An 8042-nucleotide genomic window follows, 5' to 3' on the forward strand; every position below is an offset into this window, starting at 1 on the left:
TCCCAGCTACCGTGGCGGGATTTGAACTCATGACTCTGGAATCTTAGTCCAGGCCTTTGGATTATTAGTCCAGTAACAACCACTATGCTACCTGTGGTGAGCTCCACGATCTGTGGGAGTCCACCTCCGGCCCTCTCCCTCTCCCTTGTATTCTGTGCTCTCTTCTCCTGCAGGGGTGGCATGACAGACCTATGATTGACTCTGAGGTAGGTGTGCATCCAATGGATGCTGTGCATTCGGTGAGGGTGACTATCAGGCAGATGCATCACAAGTGTCACTAACATGCATTTGAGGACATGCTGACAGTGCCATGTGAGGACACGTGCTGAGAATTGGGGGACCTGACCGAGGAGGTATCAGATTATATAAGGATTGGGGTGAGTGTCAGTGTGGATGGAGGAAGGGGGAGGTGAGGCAGTGCATTGAAACAGAACGATGAGTGCTGCTAAAAGTTCAGTTGGTGTGAGGAGTGATGTGTGAATGGAGTATGCTTTACAAGACGGAGTGAGACGGGGTGCACTATAAGATGTAGGTGAATCTGCACCTTTGCTCACCTTTCCTGACCTGGTTAGGTCATTGAAACACTTCCTGCACTGGATTCAGGTCCACATGCTCATGCTCCTGCTGCTCACCTCCAGCCACATCTTCAATGATTTGGACGAGGGGACCAAATGTAATATTTCTGAGTTTGATGATGACACAAAACTAAGTGGGAATGTGAGATGTGAGGAGGATGCAAAGAGGCTTCAAGGGGATATAGACAGGCTAAGTGAGTGGGCAAGAACATGGCAGATGGAATATAATGTGGAAAAATTCTTATTGAATGGCGGGGCAGGCTCGAGGGGCCGTATGGCCTACTCCTGCTCCTATTTCTAATGTTCTTATTCTACTTCTTTCATCACAATGTACAAAACTCCAAACCTCTTCCACCATTGCACCTGTGAAGTGGACCTTTAAATAGTCGAGGTGAAATCGCATCTTGGGGATCTGCATCAGGCACAGTGGAGATGCGAAACCCAGAACTAAAGTGATAATGAGGCATCTCCGTTGAAATCGGACATTCCCACCCATCCCAGGGTGTTGCGTGTTTGTCGCCTACAATTGATCCCCCGCCGCACCGATCCCATCTCTGGGTTAATATCGAGCCCAGTGTCTCTGTATACACAACTCCAGCAGCAGTCTGGACAGCTGTTCCTGACCTTTGCCCTTGAGGACTGACCATTCCCTGGGTGCAAAGGTCAGGAAAAAGGAGGCAGACACCCGTAATCTTGGGTCTCTGCCCCTTTCTGATGCTCAGGGATTTCCCCGGGGGAGACGGAGCTGGGCCCATCACTGACATAGTAATGGGGTAGAATGGTGGTGGGAGGGGCTCCTGGCCTCCTGCCTTGGTTTCCTGTCGCTACCACCTCCCCCAGACTGGGGGGGTCTCGGGGGGACCTGGCAGCAAGTGGGGGATTTCCTTGGAGCTGCTCCGACTCCGTCATTGTAACTTTGCCGGGGGTCCATGAACAGGGTTTCTGCCCCACTTCCAGGGGAGGTTTGTGGAGAAGGAGCAACTCTGAGGACATTCCCGGTCGGAATGATCCACCATCTTGGGACCTTCCTGCCTGGCACACTCCATTTTGCTCCCTTGTTTTCCAGCGCTAGGCCCTGCTGGGGTGGGCGTGCTGGGGTGGGCCTGCTTGTGGGGGGGGTGGGAGTTCCCCCGGGCCGTGTCAATAACCCCTGACACCAAAACCGTCCACAGCTCATCCTAGTCAGGCACATTGGGTGAGCTGTTCCTGCCTGGCACCAGGGCAGAGTGGGGCCGGCAAAATGAGTCTTGAATCTCCCGGCCCTTACAGCTCAGTGACCCACCCACCCACTGGATAAAGATGTTGGGGAGAGGAGCAATGCCAGTCTGCCGTCAGTCTGCGACCATAATTCATAATGTTGAAATTAAACTCATTATATTCAGCAATTAAACTTCACTCAAATCACGTAAAGGACGGCCTATCCTTAAGACACCAGCAGATGAGAGATTTGATTAGCAGCGGTTCAAAGTGGTGCACACGGTTACTATGAGTTGATGTGGTAATGTGGAATTCAGGGACTTGTTCTGACCAAGCCTGTAGGTAATTGATACTGAATGGCTGTGTGGCAGACAGCAGGTCTCTGAAACCACACAGACAGCTGTGGTTAGAAACACACACTTACTTTACTTAATTGCTCTGTCGCAGAATTCTTTTTTTTAAACAGTTCTACGTGAAATAAATTTCAGTCAGTTTCAACCTAGTTTTAAATTCTACGACTGCCACAGCACTAAATGTTTCATAACGGGGATGGCTGGTGGTGAATTGACAATTACATTCCAGAGAGTGACGGAGGGGAGTTTCCATTCGAAACAAAACAGATTGATAATGAGAATGGGATTATTTGCTATGGCAACGGTAACATACTCATTGAAACATAACCAACTGCAGGCTACTCCTGGTAATTCAAAGTTGTTTTTGCACTAAAAAAATGGAATGAACCAATAATTTGAATTAAACAATGCAAATAACGCAACAAAATGGGAATTTAATTGACTTTGAATTCGAGTGGAGTGCAACACATCAAGGACACCCCATTGGATGAATGAAGGGCCTGGCTGGGGGCTGAGATCACCATCCACTGGTGATGGCCAGAGTCAGGCTCACCCAAATCGTCATGTGGCGGGGGTGGTGGGGAGACACCATTCTCACCTGTTGAGGGGGACGGGGAGACACCATTCTCACCTGTTGGGGGGGGAGGGGGAGACACCATTCTCACCTGTTGGGGGGGGAGGGGGAGACACCATTCTCACCTGTTGGGGGGGGAGGGGGAGACACCATTCTCACCTGTTGGGGGGGGAGGAGACACCATTCTCACCTGTTGGTGGGGACGGGGAGACACCATTCTCACCTGTTGGGGGGGGAGGAGACACCATTCTCACCTGTTGGGGGGGGAGGAGACACCATTCTCACCTGTTGGGGGGGACGGGGAGACACCATTCTCACCTGTTGGGGGGGGACGGGGAGACACCATTCTCACCTGTTGGGGGGGACGGGGAGACACCATTCTCACCTGTTGGGGGGGACGGGGAGACACCATTCTCACCTGTTGGGGGGGACGGGGAGACACCATTCTCACCTGTTGGGGGGGGACGGGGAGACACCATTCTCACCTGTTGGGGGGGACGGGGAGACACCATTCTCACCTGTTGGTGGGGACGGGGAGACACCATTCTCACCTGTTGGGGGGGGACGGGGAGACACCATTCTCACCTGTTGGGGGGGGGGTAGGGGGAGACACCATTCTCACCTGTTGGGGGGGGAGGGGGAGACACCATTCTCACCTGTTTGAGGGGGAGGGGGAGACACCATTCTCACCTGTTGGGGGGGGGGGGTAGGGGGAGACACCATTCTCACCTGTTGGGGGGGGGAGGGGGAGACACCATTCTCACCTGTTGGGGGGGGTGTAGGGGGAGACACCATTCTCACCTGTTGGGAGGGGGAGGGGGAGACACCATTCTCACCTGTTTGAGGGGGAGGGGGAGACACCATTCTCACCTGTTGGGGGGGGGGGGTAGGGGGAGACACCATTCTCACCTGTTGGGGGGGGGAGGGGGAGACACCATTCTCACCTGTTGGGGGGGGTGTAGGGGGAGACACCATTCTCACCTGTTGGGGGGGGTGTAGGGGGAGACACCATTCTCACCTGTTGGGGGGGGGAGGGGGAGACACCATTCTCACCTGTTGGGGGGGGTGTAGGGGGAGACACCATTCTCACCTGTTGGGGGGGGGGTAGGGGGAGACACCATTCTCACCTGTTGGGGGGGGGAGGGGGAGACACCATTCTCACCTGTTGGGGGGGGTGTAGGGGGAGACACCATTCTCACCTGTTGGGGGGGGGAGGGGGAGACACCATTCTCACCTGTTTGAGGGGGAGGGGGAGACACCATTCTCACCTGTTGGGGGGGGGGTAGGGGGAGACACCATTCTCACCTGTTGGGGGGGGGAGGGGGAGACACCATTCTCACCTGTTGGGGGGGGTGTAGGGGGAGACACCATTCTCACCTGTTGGGGGGGGGAGGGGGAGACACCATTCTCACCTGTTGGGGGGGGAGGGGGAGACACCATTCTCACCTGTTGGGAGGAGGGGGAGACACTATTCTCACCTGTTGGGGGGGACGGGGAGACACCATTCTCACCTGTTGGTGGGGACGGGGAGACACCATCCTCACCTGTTGGGGGGGACGGGGAGACACCATTCTCACCTGTTGGGGGGGACGGGGAGACACCATTCTCACCTGTTGGGGGGGACGGGGAGACACCATTCTCACCTGTTGGGGGGGACGTGGAGACACCATTCTCACCTGTTGGGGGGGGGAGGAGACACCATTCGCACCTGTTGGGAGAAGGGGGAGACACCATCCTCACCTGTTGGGGGGGGAACGGGGAGACACCATTCTCACCTGTTGGGGGGGACGGGGAGACACCATTCTCACCTGTTGGTGGGGACGGGGAGACACCATTCTCACCTGTTGGTGGGGGGGGGTAGGGGGAGACACCATTCTCACCTGTTTGAGGGGGAGGGGGAGACACCATTCTCACCTGTTGGGGGGGGGGGGTAGGGGGAGACACCATTCTCACCTGTTGGGGGGGGGAGGGGGAGACACCATTCTCACCTGTTGGGGGGGGTGTAGGGGGAGACACCATTCTCACCTGTTGGGGGGGGGAGGGGGAGACACCATTCTCACCTGTTGGGGGGTGGAGGGGGAGACACCATTCTCACCTGTTGGGGGGGGAGGGGGAGACACCATTCTCACCTGTTGGGAGGAGGGGGAGACACTATTCTCACCTGTTGGGGGGGGAGGAGACACCATTCTCACCTGTTGGGGGGGACGGGGAGACACCATTCTCACCTGTTGGTGGGGACGGGGAGACACCATCCTCACCTGTTGGGGGGGACGGGGAGACACCATTCTCACCTGTTGGGGGGGACGGGGAGACACCATTCTCACCTGTTGGGGGGGGAGGGGGAGACACCATTCGCACCTGTTGGGAGAAGGGGGAGACACCATCCTCACCTGTTGGGGGGGGACGGGGAGACACCATTCTCACCTGTTGGGGGGGACGGGGAGACACCATTCTCACCTGTTGGTGGGGACGGGGAGACACCATTCTCACCTGTTGGGGGGGGACGGGGAGACACCATTCTCACCTGTTGGTGGGGGGGGGTAGGGGGAGACACCATTCTCACCTGTTGGGGGGGGACGGGGAGACACCATTCTCACCTGTTGGGGGGGACGGGGAGACACCATTCTCACCTGTTGGTGGGGACGGGGAGACACCATTCTCACCTGTTGGGGGGGGACGGGGAGACACCATTCTCACCTGTTGGGGGGGGGGTAGGGGGAGACACCATTCTCACCTGTTGGGGGGGGAGGGGGAGACACCATTCTCACCTGTTTGAGGGGGAGGGGGAGACACCATTCTCACCTGTTGGGGGGGGGGGGGTAGGGGGAGACACCATTCTCACCTGTTGGGGGGGGGAGGGGGAGACACCATTCTCACCTGTTGGGGGGGGTGTAGGGGGAGACACCATTCTCACCTGTTGGGAGGGGGAGGGGGAGACACCATTCTCACCTGTTTGAGGGGGAGGGGGAGACACCATTCTCACCTGTTGGGGGGGGGGGGTAGGGGGAGACACCATTCTCACCTGTTGGGGGGGGGAGGGGGAGACACCATTCTCACCTGTTGGGGGGGGTGTAGGGGGAGACACCATTCTCACCTGTTGGGGGGGGTGTAGGGGGAGACACCATTCTCACCTGTTGGGGGGGGGAGGGGGAGACACCATTCTCACCTGTTGGGGGGGGTGTAGGGGGAGACACCATTCTCACCTGTTGGGGGGGGGGGTAGGGGGAGACACCATTCTCACCTGTTGGGGGGGGAGGGGGAGACACCATTCTCACCTGTTGGGGGGGGTGTAGGGGGAGACACCATTCTCACCTGTTGGGGGGGGGAGGGGGAGACACCATTCTCACCTGTTTGAGGGGGAGGGGGAGACACCATTCTCACCTGTTGGGGGGGGGGTAGGGGGAGACACCATTCTCACCTGTTGGGGGGGGGAGGGGGAGACACCATTCTCACCTGTTGGGGGGGGTGTAGGGGGAGACACCATTCTCACCTGTTGGGGGGGGGAGGGGGAGACACCATTCTCACCTGTTGGGGGGGGAGGGGGAGACACCATTCTCACCTGTTGGGAGGAGGGGGAGACACTATTCTCACCTGTTGGGGGGGACGGGGAGACACCATTCTCACCTGTTGGTGGGGACGGGGAGACACCATCCTCACCTGTTGGGGGGGACGGGGAGACACCATTCTCACCTGTTGGGGGGGACGGGGAGACACCATTCTCACCTGTTGGGGGGGACGGGGAGACACCATTCTCACCTGTTGGGGGGGACGTGGAGACACCATTCTCACCTGTTGGGGGGGGGAGGAGACACCATTCGCACCTGTTGGGAGAAGGGGGAGACACCATCCTCACCTGTTGGGGGGGGACGGGGAGACACCATTCTCACCTGTTGGGGGGGACGGGGAGACACCATTCTCACCTGTTGGTGGGGACGGGGAGACACCATTCTCACCTGTTGGGGGGGGACGGGGAGACACCATTCTCACCTGTTGGTGGGGGGGGGTAGGGGGAGACACCATTCTCACCTGTTTGAGGGGGAGGGGGAGACACCATTCTCACCTGTTGGGGGGGGGGGTAGGGGGAGACACCATTCTCACCTGTTGGGGGGGGGAGGGGGAGACACCATTCTCACCTGTTGGGGGGGGTGTAGGGGGAGACACCATTCTCACCTGTTGGGGGGGGGAGGGGGAGACACCATTCTCACCTGTTGGGGGGGGGAGGGGGAGACACCATTCTCACCTGTTGGGGGGGGAGGGGGAGACACCATTCTCACCTGTTGGGAGGAGGGGGAGACACTATTCTCACCTGTTGGGGGGGGAGGAGACACCATTCTCACCTGTTGGGGGGGACGGGGAGACACCATTCTCACCTGTTGGTGGGGACGGGGAGACACCATCCTCACCTGTTGGGGGGGACGGGGAGACACCATTCTCACCTGTTGGGGGGGACGGGGAGACACCATTCTCACCTGTTGGGGGGGGAGGGGGAGACACCATTCGCACCTGTTGGGAGAAGGGGGAGACACCATCCTCACCTGTTGGGGGGGGACGGGGAGACACCATTCTCACCTGTTGGGGGGGACGGGGAGACACCATTCTCACCTGTTGGTGGGGACGGGGAGACACCATTCTCACCTGTTGGGGGGGGACGGGGAGACACCATTCTCACCTGTTGGTGGGGGGGGGTAGGGGGAGACACCATTCTCACCTGTTTGAGGGGGAGGGGGAGACACCATTCTCACCTGTTGGGGGGGGGGGGGGTAGGGGGAGACACCATTCTCACCTGTTGGGGGGGGGAGGGGGAGACACCATTCTCACCTGTTGGGGGGGGTGTAGGGGGAGACACCATTCTCACCTGTTGGGGGGGGGAGGGGGAGACACCATTCTCACCTGTTGGGGGGGGGAGGGGGAGACACCATTCTCACCTGTTGGGGGGGGAGGGGGAGACACCATTCTCACCTGTTGGGAGGAGGGGGAGACACTATTCTCACCTGTTGGGGGGGGAGGAGACACCATTCTCACCTGTTGGGGGGGACGGGGAGACACCATTCTCACCTGTTGGTGGGGACGGGGAGACACCATCCTCACCTGTTGGGGGGGACGGGGAGACACCATTCTCACCTGTTGGGGGGGACGGGGAGACACCATTCTCACCTGTTGGGGGGGACGTGGAGACACCATTCGCACCTGTTGGGAGAAGGGGGAGACACCATCCTCACCTGTTGGGGGGGGACGGGGAGACACCATTCTCACCTGTTGGGGGGGACGGGGAGACACCATTCTCACCTGTTGGGGGGGACGGAGAGACACCATTCTCACCTGTTGGGGGGGGGAGGAGACACC

The sequence above is a fragment of the Heptranchias perlo genome, chromosome 33, assembly GCF_035084215.1.
Source record: "Heptranchias perlo isolate sHepPer1 chromosome 33, sHepPer1.hap1, whole genome shotgun sequence".
NCBI classification, from domain to species: domain Eukaryota; kingdom Metazoa; phylum Chordata; class Chondrichthyes; order Hexanchiformes; family Hexanchidae; genus Heptranchias; species Heptranchias perlo.